General features: G+C 44.4%; 1 protein-coding gene across 1 annotated transcript in view; it reads left to right on the top strand.

Moving 5' to 3' along the window:
- Positions 1-15,148, top strand: part of xpr1a (xenotropic and polytropic retrovirus receptor 1a) — a gene marked incomplete at its 5' end in the record, with an annotated part of 67,676 nt that overhangs the window by 12,964 nt on the left and 39,564 nt on the right. The gene's annotated exons all lie outside the window — the stretch shown is intronic.

Genomic DNA, 15,148 nt, shown 5'->3' with positions numbered 1-15,148 from the left:
ATAGCATGCGGGACGGGGTCTGTTGGAGTGCGATACTCGGGACGAGACAGAGCGATTAGAGGTTTAGTGGATAGAGGATATCACAGCCCGCAAGACCGCAAGTTGCAAAACTCGCGTCAACAGCAGGAGGGACAGTCCAACAACAGGAGGGACAGTCCAAGGGACAGTCCAACAGCAGAAGGGACAGTCCAACAGCAGAAGGGACAGTCCAACAGCAGAAGGGACAGTCCAACAGCAGAAGGGACAGTCCAACAGCAGAAGGGACAGTCCAACAGCAGAAGGGACAGTCCAACAGCAGGAGGGACAGTCCAACAGCAGGAGGGACAGTCCAACAGCAGGAGGGACAGTCCAACAGCAGAAGGGACAGTCCAACAGCAGAAGGGACAGTCCAACAGCAGAAGGGACAGTCCAACAGCAGAAGGGACAGTCCAACAGCAGAAGGGACAGTCCAACAGCAGAAGGGACAGTCCAGCAGCAGAAGGGACAGTCCAACAACAGAAGGGACAGTCCAACGAGGAATTACCAGTACTGAGGTTGAGGACATACATGCAACATGAAATTCACGGAGCACCTCTCGGCCCATCTCACTCCGGAGTGGAGGAAACAATACATCCAGTATGAGGTAATTAAAAGGCTTGTATTTGGAAGCGATTATCTCAGATTTTTTAATTTAAAGTGGAGGAAAAGTCTCCCAAGACAAGTCCATCTTTTGATAAATGCCCTACTTTGAGGATGAATAAATAACATAAACATGTTATTGTTTTTTATTTGTGTTTTTTGTTTTTACGGCTGTTATCAATTTGACTTTGAGCCTACTTCTTGAATGGTGCAGAGACAGACTGTACGCTAGATAAGAGCGTCTTAGTTTATGGTAAGATGTGAATGATGGACAGCCTGCAGAATTAATGAGCACATGCTGTGTTGTATTGTTGCTTTGCTTGTATTGTAGAATTATTATTTTTAATTGTTGCAAGGTCCACTTGATTTATTTTTTCAGGTTGTCACTTTGATTTGAGCGGCTCTTTGTTCACGAATTGACAAATGCACGTGCTATTAATTTGTTATGAACACTAATTCAATTTCAGTTTTAAATGATTGATTCGGGTGAGATACAGAATTAAATTCCACGACCGTTGGTTGACATTTGTGTCATCTGCTGTTGGGTCCCCGCCGCGCGCGATTCTTATTAAATTGAAACCTCTGAACAATTCATATTGTAGAATCTCATTATTAATGTCTTCCTCACAAAAAAATATATTTTTCTAAACCAACAAATCTTACATTTCAGATCACCCTGAACAAAAGAAAGAGCAACATGAATTATTAATAGCCCCTTCACAGTAAATGATTTAAATCAGCGTGAAATATTACCCTTGAACGTCAGATGAACATGTTTATTATCTTAGGAAATAATTGCCACGCATTCGATTGAACATAAATATTACGCGTTTATTTATAAACGTAAGTGTTTTGTTTTTTGTTTTGTTTTTCCCCCCCCCAAGTGTTGCTTTATTTGACAAGCCGGGTTTGACAGCCACAAACACTTAGGTTAACCCCACCGATTTTGGCAATAGTTGGCGTTTGACCCAGTGTGTTTGGTTTGAGAGAGTGCACTCAGAGTGTACAGTAGGGCATATCCAGGACAGGAAGGGGGTTTTGTTGAGACATGGAGCGTTTTCAGTTTCACCATCATAGCCTATTTCCTCCTGGTTCCGATAAGAGGCTGAGTGCAGAGAGGATCAGAGAAGACAGCCTGCCGAGCTGCACTTACTGTTATGAATTATAGACAAAGAAACGGAGCTGAACCTCTGCATCTCTCTCTCTCTCTCTCTCTCTCTCTCTCTCTCTCTCTCTCTCTCTCTCTCTCTCTCTCTCTCTCTCTCTCTGCTGCCTTTCAACTGGCAACATGCTACAGAACAAAACATATCCTAACTGAATATGGTCTACAACATTGTAGACTATTCTATAGTTTTATCATTAAATGGGTCCAACCAACTCATTAGGAAGGTCTAGAGAGGCATTGATTAGTGTTGAGGGGGTATAAAACACACACTCACTCTCACACACACACACACACACACACACACACACACACACACATTCACTCTCACACACACTCACACACTCACTCTCACACACACACACACACACACACACACACACACACACACACACACACACACACACACACATGGCCGTAGTCTTTGTGTGTGAGGCCAGACGGCGGCGTGGAGCGCAGGGACAGACATACAGCCAAATCAGCCATTTTACACCTCCGCTCGCTGACGGATGACGACTTGAGATGGATGATGCTGATTGAACACTGATCCTGCATGGTTGTGTATAGATATTTGTACTAATACTGTGATCATATTGTAGTTATACACAATACTATTGTTAGCATGTGTTTCTTATCATCATGTCTTTATGATGGCTCCTCTAGGATTAATAAAGTTATATCGAATCCAATCCAATACATTGAATTGGAATAATTACAATGATGCTTACAGTAACACTAGAACAGCCATGAGGGGTCATTTGGCCGCTGTGAGTATAGAAAAATGTTATATCTTTGCACTCTATGAAATGTCAGGACCCTCCTTTCATGACTTTTCCTAGACATGTGCGTTCTACCACCCAGTATCCTTACATTTTCAAAATCACATCAGGATAAGCTAGTATAAAGCTGTTTTTGCAGTTCATAAAAATGTGTTAGGATCCTCACCGACTGTCTCTGCTGTGTGGAGAGGTTATAGTATACACTACCAGGCCATTTAGCTGACGCTTTTATCCAAAGCGACTTACATTGCAGCGAGTGCATTTTTCAGTATACATGGTCCCAGCGGGAATCAAATCCACAACCTAAGCGTTGTTAGCACAATGCTCTACCGACTGAGCCAGAGAGGACCACATATAGTTGGTATGGAGACTTGTAGCCACTTCCTCCTGAAAGAGAAGAATGCAGAACGGTCTGGCGGGGTCTCTCAGCAGGACTGTCGCCTGGGTAGATGCCAATCACATCTGAGTTGTTATGGAAACATTAGATTTATTTGTCGTCATCATACGTCGATGATTTGTATCTCAATGCAGGAATATATCTGTCAAAAACCTTGCCTACTAGAGGGGTGGGGGGATAGGGAGGGGGGCTAGCTGAAAATCCAAATGTATGCTGCAGACTGTTGTGTTGTCTAGAACTTGACACGTTGTAATAATAAAGACAAAATAAATGCTAAAAAAAAAAAAAAACTCGAGGTACAAGGTGTTAAATCGTTTGTCCTTGATAACATTTTACATTTACATTTTTGGCATTTAACAGACATCTTATTCCAAAGCGACTCACACTCAATACGTTTGACTAAGCGAGTGAATCATCAATCCACCAGTCGTAGCAGGAAGAGTAATCCAGCTCAGGCCCGGGGCCATTGGCAGTCTCTGTGATAGGAGGAAAAATCTTCTTCTATCACCGTCTTCTAAACCTAGACCCAACGCTGTCCACACGCGGCCCTATACGTCTACGTTAACCGTAGTTAGGCCTAACCGTAGTCCCTGTGGTAACTAACCCTGGTAACTACAGTACAGTGTATGTCTGAGGTAGCGTCCATGTTTAGTTCAGTAACTGCTTTGTGATCGCGTGGTGCCGGTGGGGAGCGTTCTTCATAGCCCTCCCGAGACAGAGCCGGGTCCATCCAGATGACTGCTGTACTGTTACAGTGTTCATAGCCAGTGGCGGACTCAGGCTGTTTGAAGGGCAGGGGCGAAAAGAAAAAAAGGGCACCTACTGCACAACATGGGACTCCATCAGTGCACATGGTCAAGTTTGGACCATTGGAGGGGCACCAATAGGGCACGTCCTCTCATTTTCGCCACTCAAAAGGGCATTTTTGACACTCAAAAGGGCACTTAAGACAGACGTTTTTCAACCGTGGGGGCACCAGGAGGGGCGGTCGCCCCCCTGCCCCCCCCTGAGTCCGCCAGTGTTCATGGCCCTCCCGAGACAGAGCCGGGTCCATCCAGATGACTGCCGGGCTGTTACAGTGTCATAACTGTCAGCGCCGGCAGAGCTGTGGGGGACATAAACATCACAAATCCAATTACGACACTGAAATCATTTGTGTTGCGCCCGCGTCCCCTCTTGTTGCTGCATGCCGGGCATTGTTGCGTGGTGATTCATATCTGAGACTGGTCGCAGCGATGGTGTGTGTGTGTGTGTGTGTGTGTGTGTGTGTGTGTGTGTCTCTCTGTGTGTGTGTCTCTGTGTGTCTGTGTGTGTGTGTGTGTGTGTGTGTGTGTGTGTGTCAGTGTGTGCACACGAGTGTGTGTGTCAGTGTGTCTGTGTGGGTCAGTGTGTGTCAGTGTGTGTGTGTGTATTTGTGTGTCTGTGTGTCTGTGTGTGTCTCCGTCTCTGTGTGTGTGTGTGTGTGTGTGTTTTCGTGTGTGGGCATTTGTTTGTGTGTGTATATTTGTGTGTGTGTTCGTGTATTTGTGTGTGTATGTGTGTGTCTGTGCATTTGTTTGTGTGTGTGTGTATGTGTGTGTGTGTGTGTGTGTGTGAGTGTGGGTGTGTGTGGGTGTGTGTTCCTGTAGTCTTTCTAAGCTGTCTGACCTTTGTGTCGCTCACTCTGGGTGGGAAGCTGAGAGCCGCAGAGGAGATGGACATCTCTGTTCTCTCTCTGCTGGAAACTATTGTTTTCCACATCACGTGTTCACGTGTTGTTCTCTGTCTGTCCGTCAACAAACAAGGCCATGGCGGAGTCATGTTTGGGTGAGTGAACCACAGTATAATGAACCACAGTGAGCCACAGTATAATGACAATCTGATAGCGTAGCACTCCGTGTCTGTCCTTGTCCCACAGCTCAGATTGACTCTTTTATCTTTTGAAAAGAGATCTACCATTGTCTGGATCAGGCGAGGCTAGGGGAGGCTAGGGGAGGCAGGGGGAGACTGGGGGAGGCTGGTGGAGGCTAGTGGAGGCTGGGGGAGGGTGGGGAAGGCTGGTGGAAGCTGGGGGAGGCTAGTGGAGGCTGGGGGAGGCTGGGGGAGGCTGGTGGAGAATGGTGGAGGCTAGTGGAGGCTAGGGGAGGCAGGGGGAGGCCTGGGGAGTTTGGGGGAGGCTGGTGGAAGCTGGGGGAGGCTAGTGGAGGCCTGGGGAGGTTGGGGGAGGCTGGTGGAGGTTGGGGGAGGCTAGTGGGGGCTGGGGGAGGTTGGGGGAGGTTGGGGGAGGCTGGTGGGAGGTTGGGGGAGGTTGGGGGAGGCTGGGGGAAGCTGGGGGAGGCTAGTGGAGGCTGGTGGAGGTTGGGGGAGGCCTCTTTGTGCGTGACACGGCCAGCCTCTCTGCCGTCAAGGCTAGAGCCCCCCCCGGCACGGCGGTGGACTGGAAGAGAACAACGCTAACAACCCTGACCGCTGTGTTCACTAAGACACTTGGTGGTGGGGGGATATTGACAACGTGATCGAGGGATAGGTTAATGAGCTGTGCTCATCCCTGCAGCCTGCTGCCGTGGCGCATGTTAAACAGCTGGTCGTTATGGAGCTCTGCTGCTCGTTAGGGGGGTCAGGGGGTCAGGGGGAGGGGCAGAGAGCGCTCTGGTCATTGCTCACACACTGATGTCATTATAATTACAGCTGTTATAGATGATGATGATGATGATGGTGATGATGATGGCTGTGTATTTATAGCTGTGTGATTGTTCATAATTAATACGGCATATTCTGGTGTGGTATCTCGAGCATGGGAGGCTGGTGGAGGTAGAAATCAGAGGACGGGCTCATTGTGATGCGTGGAACGGAACGAGGAACGGTTTCAATCCGTTTCCTCCGATTTTGTAGCCCCACCAGCCAACAGTGGTGTGATGTGTTTGTTAGCAACAGTGTGGTATAGGTTGGTGTGTGTTGGGTGCGCTGTAGCCAGGACACACAGGTTAGTGTGGTACTGGTCAGGTGAGGTTAGGGGAGGCTGGTGGAGGTAGAAATCAGAGGAAACTGGAGGTAGAAATCGGAGGACATTTGTGATGCATGGAATATCATCTTCCGCCGTTGCCTGAAGACCCATCTATTCAGTCTACACCTTAATTGTCCCTCCGAAAACCTCCCCACCCACTTGTTCAGTTTTTCTACTGTATTTTAACAACAACAACAACAAAAAAGCTTCTTCTAGCATTATGCCTGCCAATGGCCCCTGGCCCGGCCATAGATTACTTATCAGCGATGACTGATGGATAGATGACGCACTTACTTAGACAAATGTATTTGTTGTGAGTCGCTTTGGATAAAGGCGTCTGCTAAATGGCGAAAAATGTAAATGTAATGTAATGAGGAACGTTATCGAACTGCACTGATTTAAAAAAACGTATTCCGTTCCATGCATTACAATAAGCCCGTCCTCCAATGGCTACCTCCACCAGCCTCTACCTCCACCAGCCTCTACCTCCTCTGGGTACAGCTCCATTCTTACTCCGTGTGTGAACTCCTCTCCCATATGGATATCCAGTCTACCAGGCCCCCGTGATAGTCAGCTGTGATGGATGTGGGTTTTCTCCGGAGATGTGGGTTGATGGTCTGATTGTAGAGAGACGAGGAGGGGCAGGGAGTCAGACGGCAGGGCTGTTAACATTACACACACACACACACACACACTCACATACTCACACACACACACACACACACACACACTCACACACACTCACACACACACACACACACACACACACACACACACACACACACACACACACACACTCAGGCTGGAGAGGTGGTGAGATGCCGGGAGGTGTGTGGGCGGGAGGGTCGAGGCCCGTATGCTTTTACCTCAGAGGCTTAATGAGTGGTGTGGGTTCACCTCTGCTGCTGCACACACACACACACACACACACACACACACACACACACACACGCACACACACACACACACACACAGATACACACACACATACACAAAAGCTCACATACAGACACACATACACACACATACGCTCACATACACACACACACAGAAGCTGTTCTGGTTCATTTACAAGTCTAAACAGCGGCACGGTCGTATTTAGGCAGGTAGATGTGGCGTGGAGAGAGTGTGTGTGTGTGTATGTGTGTGTGTGTGTAATGGTGTGTGTGTATGTGTGTGCTGTGTGTGATGTGTGTGTGTGCTGTGTGTGATGTGTGTGTGTGATGTGTGTGTGATGTGTGTGTGATGTGTGTGTGTGTGTGTGTGTGTGTGTGATGTGTGTGTGATGTGTGTGTGATGGTGTGTGATGTGTGTGATGTGTGTGATCTGTGTGTGTGATGTGTGTGTGATAGTGTAATTGTCAAAGGCTTGTCGGAAACACACAAGAAAAACCAACCTGAACGATATGAGTACGATGATGATTATAAATGATTGAACGACTGAGTCACGCAAAGGTTTTTATAATTCCCACCAGTTATTCATTATTACAGACCACAGCCACGCTGCAGACCAGGCCTGAGGAGGGCCGTAGATAAACGCTTTTGTATCGATCGCTTTGAGCTGCTGTCAGATGATTGAGACATCTATTGGTCTGGTCATTTTTTACCTCAGTTATCAGACCAGCTCTATTTAGTTATGGTGTGGGTGGGTGTATGATGCAGCACAGAACAGTATTATTATTATTATTATTGTATTATTATTGTTATTATTATGTTATTATTATGTATTATGTATTTTTTTTTTATTATTATTATTACTGTATTATTATTATTATTATTATTGTATTATTCTTTTTATTATTATTATTATTATTATTATTATGTTATTATTATTATAGTTATTATTATTAGGGTTATTATGATTGTTGTTATTTTTATTATTTTTATTATCCTATTATCTTATTATATATGTATTATTATTATAATTGTTATTGTTATTATTGTTGTTGTTGTTATTATATAATAAGTAATAATAATAATAATAATTAGCTATTATTAATTGCAATTATTAATATTAGTAATGATAATTGCTCTTAATAAATGCGTCCTCTTCTGTGACAGCTGTCCATAGAGCTCCATGTCCAGTGTGTTCCTGCTGGTGCCGGGGGGTGTTCCATCAACGTCGCTAAAGGACAATCCAGGCTTATTTTGATAGTCCCGCGAGATTTATTTAAAAATCCAGCTTTATTTTGATAAATATAATATCAAAATAAGCCTGGATTTTCCTTTAGTGACGTTGATGGAATACCCCCCAGCTCTGTAGATGTTAGGTAACGTCTCTGGCCTGGCAGCATGCAGGGGGCTCACACACCTCACACCTCCTCTACTGGCCCTGCTGGGAGGGCATCTGGTACACACACACACACACACACACACACACACACACACACAGGCTCATACACGCACACACACACACACACACACACACACACACACATACACACACTCACAGGCTCACACACACACTCTCTCACACACACACACACACATACACCCACACACACCCACACACTCCCACAGCGTGGAGGATCTGTTGGGCTGTCTCTATCTATAATCTCTCATCTGACTCCTCAGTCTCGGCAGCTCTGTGTTTCATATCTGAGACTTAACCGTTGAATAATGATTTACATTAATAATGATTTACATAATTGTTTTAGCATTTAGATCTTAACAACTGTCTTACTTTAGATGGACTGATGGATAGATGACTCACTTACTTAGACAAATGTATAGGTTGTAATAAGTCACTTTGGATAAAGGCGTCTGCTAAATGCCAAAGATGTAAATGTAAAATGATAATATCATTGAATATCAGCAATATTATTGGGTCTCACTTGGGTCCTAGTTGTGTGTTATGGTGGAATAATATGCCTGCTAAGACATGTTATTTATTGATAACACATTCATTACCTTTGAGACTGAATTCACAACAGTCACTAGACAGTCAGACTGTCTGGGCAGAACCAACACATTGACAACCTCAGCCTAGTAGACAATGAAACCAGTTTCTCTACTTGAAGCTTGACATTGGCTAGACAACAGACACATTTAAATGAGCACAAAGACCTAATTGCTCTCTTTTCTCTTAAACCTGCATCTAGAGAGACTGAGCGATCTAGAGCAGTTCTGGGCCTTTGTTTTCCCTCGGTCCAGTGCTCTGAAACTAGACCAGACCAGTTTGTGACTCTTGTGCCGCTTTTTCACCTTTGTGTCTCTAGGAGAAAGTGGCGGTCGATTCCCCCCTAACCTTTTTTCAATCTGCATCACAGCCAGTCCTCCTCATATAGGAAGTGCCTGTGATTGGCCTGTAGCTCACCTGAGGGCGGGCTTGTTGCCTGAGTGTACCTGAGTGTATAAAATACAGATTTGCGTCTGTGTCTGGACTTTCAGAGAACCTTTGTCGTATCAAGACAGATCTTGACACGCTGTAAACGTTCTCCTCTTGCAAGAGTCTATATTAAAAAATACTTTTCCTATGCAATTTGAAATGAAGCAGGCTGCTTTTTTGATCTTATATTTAGATACTTAATTAGTAAAGTAATTCTTTAACAGTGTTCACCCAACATATTGTATTTCTGCTTTGTAGTGAATCAGGAAAGACTGGTACAATCACCTGCCTAGGACTACGTGTGACACACTGAACCCCAAATTGCTCCCAATGAGCGGGCCGGTGCCTTGCATTGTAGCTTGGCCGCCATTGGTGTGTGAATGTGTGTGTGAATGGCTGAATGAGAGGCCATTGTAAAGCGCTTTGGAATAAGGCGCTATAAAAGTCTGTTCATTCTTGTGTTATTTATGAGAAATTGTAAACTACCTGTTGGTTCTGCTTATTGGGTTCAGCTATGCCGATGTTCTGAGAAGATCGATGGTTGAGGTCCAGCGCCCGACCGCTGTAGAATGATTTATAATACAATTAAAGTTGTTAACAGCTCACTCCGATCATTAGGGCAAGATGACACAAGATGCCTATTAAAGTAGGAACGTGTGGGAAGGATACCTGTGAGATGGCTGAAGGATACCTGTGAGATGGCTGAAATACTGCCATAGTAGATGCCTGAATGATGACTATAACCCGTAGGCAGAGTTCAACATCTGTCAATCTGCTGCAAGTGAACGACTTTTTTTTCTACCTTTTTTGTTTCTTTTAGTACTTTTAGTACTTAGTTCTTGTACTGTTTCTCCAGTGCCTACTAAAGAAAAAAGTAATACAGCCTGTGCTAGATTACTCCTCCTGCTACGACTGGTGGATTGATGATTCACTTACATTAGTCTCTAATGTATCGATTGTAAGTCACTTTGGGATAAGGCGTCTGCTAAATGCCATAAATGTAAATGTAAACGTAAATCCACGACTGTCTGTCTGTTGGATAGTGAACGGAGCTGAAATGGTTGAAGGATCAAACGACAGTGCAGGACGGTGTTCTATTCCTTCTTACAACCGATTACACAAGAGGAACGTCCACAAGCATATCCTCTTTCAACTCATCCAGCTCAGAGACTGTGGTTCTCTCTGCTTACATTACATTACATTACATTTACATTTTTGGCATTTAGCCAACAACGCCTTATTCCAAAGCGACTTTACAATCACTACATTTGATATTCACAATCCATCAGTCGTAGCAGGAAAAGTAATCTAGCTCAGGCCATTGGCAGTCGTCATGATAGAAGACAGTGATTTTATTCGTCTTTTTTTTGTAGACACTGGAGAAACAGTACATGGGGGTAGTAGAAATCTTAGGAGAAACAGTATAGGGTGGATTTATGCTTACCTCTTGTGCCTTTCCGTCTGTGATGGTACAGTCATGGCACTCGCTGACTTTTAGAAATTATGTGTTTAGTCTTGGCCAGTGCTGCTTGATTTTGAACATACAGAAATCAGAAATCTGTGGCTCAGGTGGTGGAGCGTGGCGCTAACAATGCTTAGGTTGTGGGTTCGGGAGCGTATATACTGACAAATGTCTGCACTCACTGCGATGTAAATCGCTTTGGATAAAAACGTCAGCTAAATGGCATTCTTATATTCATATGGTAGTTATATAGGTAGAACATCTGTCATTTCAACCTCCCCAAATTCTCTCATGTTACCCCCCTCCTCCGCACCCTTCACTGGCTCCCGATAGCAGCTGGCATCAGATTCAAGACCCTGGTGCTTTCCTACCAGGCAGGCGTCTGCTAAATGCCAAAAATGTAAATGTAATTTCAGTGAAGTGCTTGACTGTCACATATCCGGATGGCTTCACCGCTCCTCAGTGTTCCAGGAGACCAGACGGGCCTATCAGGTGTGTCTACCTGTAGGTTGATCTGTCTGCTGCTTCGTGTAAATCCCCTAAAGAGTTGCCCTGCTGCCCCCACCCCCGCTCCCTTCCCATCGCTACTATCGCCATGGCAATGATGAATGAATACCTCTCCCCTTTGCCTCCCAGTTATTAGTCAGGCCCTGCTGCCTGGCCCGGGTGTTTGTACAAGTGGGTCTCCAGAGGCCCCCGAGCTGCCAGAGACAGAATGAGACAAATTAAATGTTTCTGTCGGATTAGAGTGATATGAGTGTGTGTGTGATATGAGTGTGTGTGTGTGTGTGTGTGTGTGTGTGTGTGTGTGTGTGTGTGTGTGTGTGTGTGAGTGATATGTGTGTGTGTGTGTGTGTGTGTGTGCGCTTCTTGGCGGTGCTTCTTGTACTCATGAGCTGGATACTGTCTGTTTTACAGTATTGATACTGTATCTGTCAATCCACTGTTATCATTTGGTGTGAATAACATCCTGTGTGTAGCATAACTGGTTGTTGGCTCAGCACTACTGTAACTGACTGTTTTCGTAATGTCAAAATGCACTGATAGTATTTATGTCCTTTACATATTGTCCGTTTATGCGGACATAAATAAAGCATTTAGAATGTGTGTGTGTTGGCGTCCAGGTAGAACAGAGACCTGCAGCTCAGCCAGCTGAGAGCGTCCGTCCGCCCGCCCGCCTACTGTAGCCAGATGAACACCCTCACACATCCTCAAGCTGATTGTTACGTCACATTACACCAGAGTAACATTCTTACGTTTCAATTCCTGACTTTGCATTGCAGCACCAGACATAAGGCAATAGTAATTCAGGCATATTTAGAGGGTAAAATAACACAAAATAACAATAAAATAAGCAAAAAGCTGAACACCTCCTAGACAAATGTATAGGTTGTAATAAGTCACTTTGGATAAAGGCGTCTGCTAAATGCCAAAGATGTAAATCTGTTTATCTATGTCGAAACCGCAGATGAAAGCCTGAGACACTAGGATGGGATGAGAACTGCATCATCATCATATGCTGTAAATCAGGGTGGGGAATTAAGTTAGTAAAATGTGAACATGTACCAGCCACTGACAGATAACTGTTCAAATTCACCTGAGCCACTCAATAGTAAATCATTATTTGGTGTCTGAAGTCTACCTGCCACTTTTATATTTTACCAGCATTTAGCTGGTGCCTATCTCCCACCCTGATGTATATAGGCTATATAACTAACATCTTTTAGAGATTTAACATTTGGAGAAGTTTCCCTCTCAGTCCACTCCTCACTGAAGAATGTTCATTGAGAAACCACTCGTTTTTGGTTTTTTAATATCCGTTTCTGAAAGGAAAATCCAAATGACCAAAAGATAAGTTAACGGAGGTTTTGGTAGGTCTGACTAGAGAATATCTTAATGAATTAAATTAAAGGTAGGCTAGTATAGAGCTTTATTATAGATGTATATTATATAGCTGTATTGTTTGCAGGAAAAGCGCTATAGAAATAAAGTTATTATTATTATTATTATTATTATAGAGCTATATTATAGATAAGTATTATATATATTATAGAACTATATTATAGATAAGTATTATATATAGAGCTATATTCTAGAGGTGTATTATATGTCTGTATTATAGAGCTATGATTTATTCAGTTCCAGACCTCCCTGTCTAGAGAAACATGTTCAGATGTTTCTGTTAATTATCTTGCTGTTTCCATTATCTGCAAGGTCACTGTGGTTGAAATAACGTCATTTTCTCTAGTGTAGTCTCTCTCTCTCTCTCTCTCTCTCTCTCTCTCTCTCTCTCTGTCTCTCTCTCTCTCTCTCTCTCTCTCTCTCTCTCTCTCTCTGTGTCTCTCTCTCTCTCTCTCTCTCTCTCTCTCCATCTCTCTCTTTTCTATCTGTGTTTAATTAGGGAGTTGGAGGAGGCGGATAGTGAAATGGTGTTCATCAGACTTCATGGTTTAATACAAGGGCATCGATGTCCGTTAACTCTGCCTGTCATCATAACAGTCATAGCAGAGGTTGTGACTCCAATTATTGCCCTGGCACAGCTCCCTTTTCCTGCTGTCAGACTGAGCTCTGTATCGTCATGTTCTAGACAAGTTCTCAAGGGCTTCTTTGGACATTTTCATTCGTTTTTTGTGTGTGAAGGAACTTCCATTTCTATTTGAAGTATTTAGCAGACACTTTCTTATCCAAAGCAACTTACAATTAGAGGTTACAGGGACAGTCTCCCTGGAGCAATTTAGGGCTAAGAGAGCACTATGCAAGGTTTTAACGGGTGATTGATTTGACGACATCTCAATAGTTGGTCGTGGAAGCTGAGAGATGGAATGCTAGTCTCTGCTGTTTCGTCCGTGGTATAAGTGCCTTACTCAAGGGCACACTACATAGTGGTGGTGTTCCCAGGTGGGATTTGAACTCTGACCTTCTGATCACCAGTCAAACTCTCTATCCACTAGGCCACCCCACGTCCTCCATTTTAATTTAGTTTCTAATTATATAATGTACATGGCAACGATCAACAATGGGCTGTTAATTACACAGAGAGCACTATGCAGGGGTTTTAACGGGTGATTGATTTGACGACATCTCAATAGTTCGGTCGTAGAAGCTGAGAGATGGAATGCTAGTCTCTGCTGTTTCGTCCGTGGTATATTAACTTCTCTGGACGCGGGCCAGGCTTTTTAGCAGCGTCGACACCGTGGTAAAGAGTGCCTTGTGTCTTTTACAGCAGTAAAAGCCTTCCATGCAGCCTTCCATGTTTTGCCTTTCATGCAAGTAATGTGGGAATCACAGATCACCTCACAGACTCTCTACAACTCTTCATGACATCGTCCGGCAGAGAGCGCCAAGGGGAGGCTGGCGGAAGTAGAAATCAGAGGACGGGCTTATTGTGATGCCTGGAACAGGAAGGTGTTTGAGACCGTTCCATTTTCCTACATTACAATGACAGACCACATGGACCAATCAGCAGATATTCCTTCTACCCCTCTTTCATTTTCATTTTTTTTTAAGAATTAAGAAGAATTTAGCCATTTAGCAGACGCTTTTAATCCAAAGCGATTTACAATTACGAATTACAGGGACACATTCCCCCTGGAGTAACTGAGGGCTAAGTGCCTTACTCAAGGGCCACGCTTAGTGGTGGTGTTTCAGGCCATTTGAACTCACAACCGTCCGATCACCAGTCAGGGTTCCCACAGGTCCTTGAAATCCTTGAAAGATAGAAAAAGAAATCAAGGTCTTAAAAGTTTTTGAAAATAGACATGGGTTATTGAAAGTGCTTGAATTCCCCCCTCTCTCTCTCTCTCTCTCTCTCTCTCTCTCTCTCTCTCTCTCTCTCTCTCTCTCTCTCTCGCTCTAAAAAAAACAATATATATTCCAAAATGTTTTACTTACTCGTCAACTAGTTCTGTCTCAAACTATGCTGTGTTGGGTTCTTGAATTTGAGCGAATTGAGTCTTGAAAGTCTTTGAAAGGTGCTTGAAAGTCTTTGAAAGGTGCTTGAAAGTCTTTGAAAGGTGCTTGAGTTTGATGTTTCAGAAGGTGTGGGAACCCTCCCAGTCCAACTCACTACTTCATCCATGTGTGTTTGATACCATTCCACCGTTCCGTTCCATACGTTACAACGAGCCTGTTCTCCCATTTCTGCCTCCAACAGCCTCTGAGAGGAGCTGCCATATGTCTCCGTCCCCCCCCCCCACTGGGCTGTGGGCTGTGTCTGAGTCTCCCTCCCCCCAGTGTTTCTTTATCCACCATGGTGGAATGAAAGGAAGCAGCATCCGCGCACTCAAAACTGGGCAAAAAATCAATTGATTGGAGATTGATTTTTGGAACTGAGTCCTGATTGTGCGGATGACGCTTCTTTTCATTCCGTTTGATACTCTTCAGCTCCGGCACCTCAGCTAAGTCTGATTACGGATGAGCG

This window comes from Nansenia antarctica (assembly GCF_963989245.1).
Source record: "Nansenia antarctica genome assembly, chromosome: 17".
Taxonomy (NCBI): domain Eukaryota; kingdom Metazoa; phylum Chordata; class Actinopteri; order Argentiniformes; family Microstomatidae; genus Nansenia; species Nansenia antarctica.
This window is presented reverse-complemented; position numbering and strand designations above follow the sequence as displayed.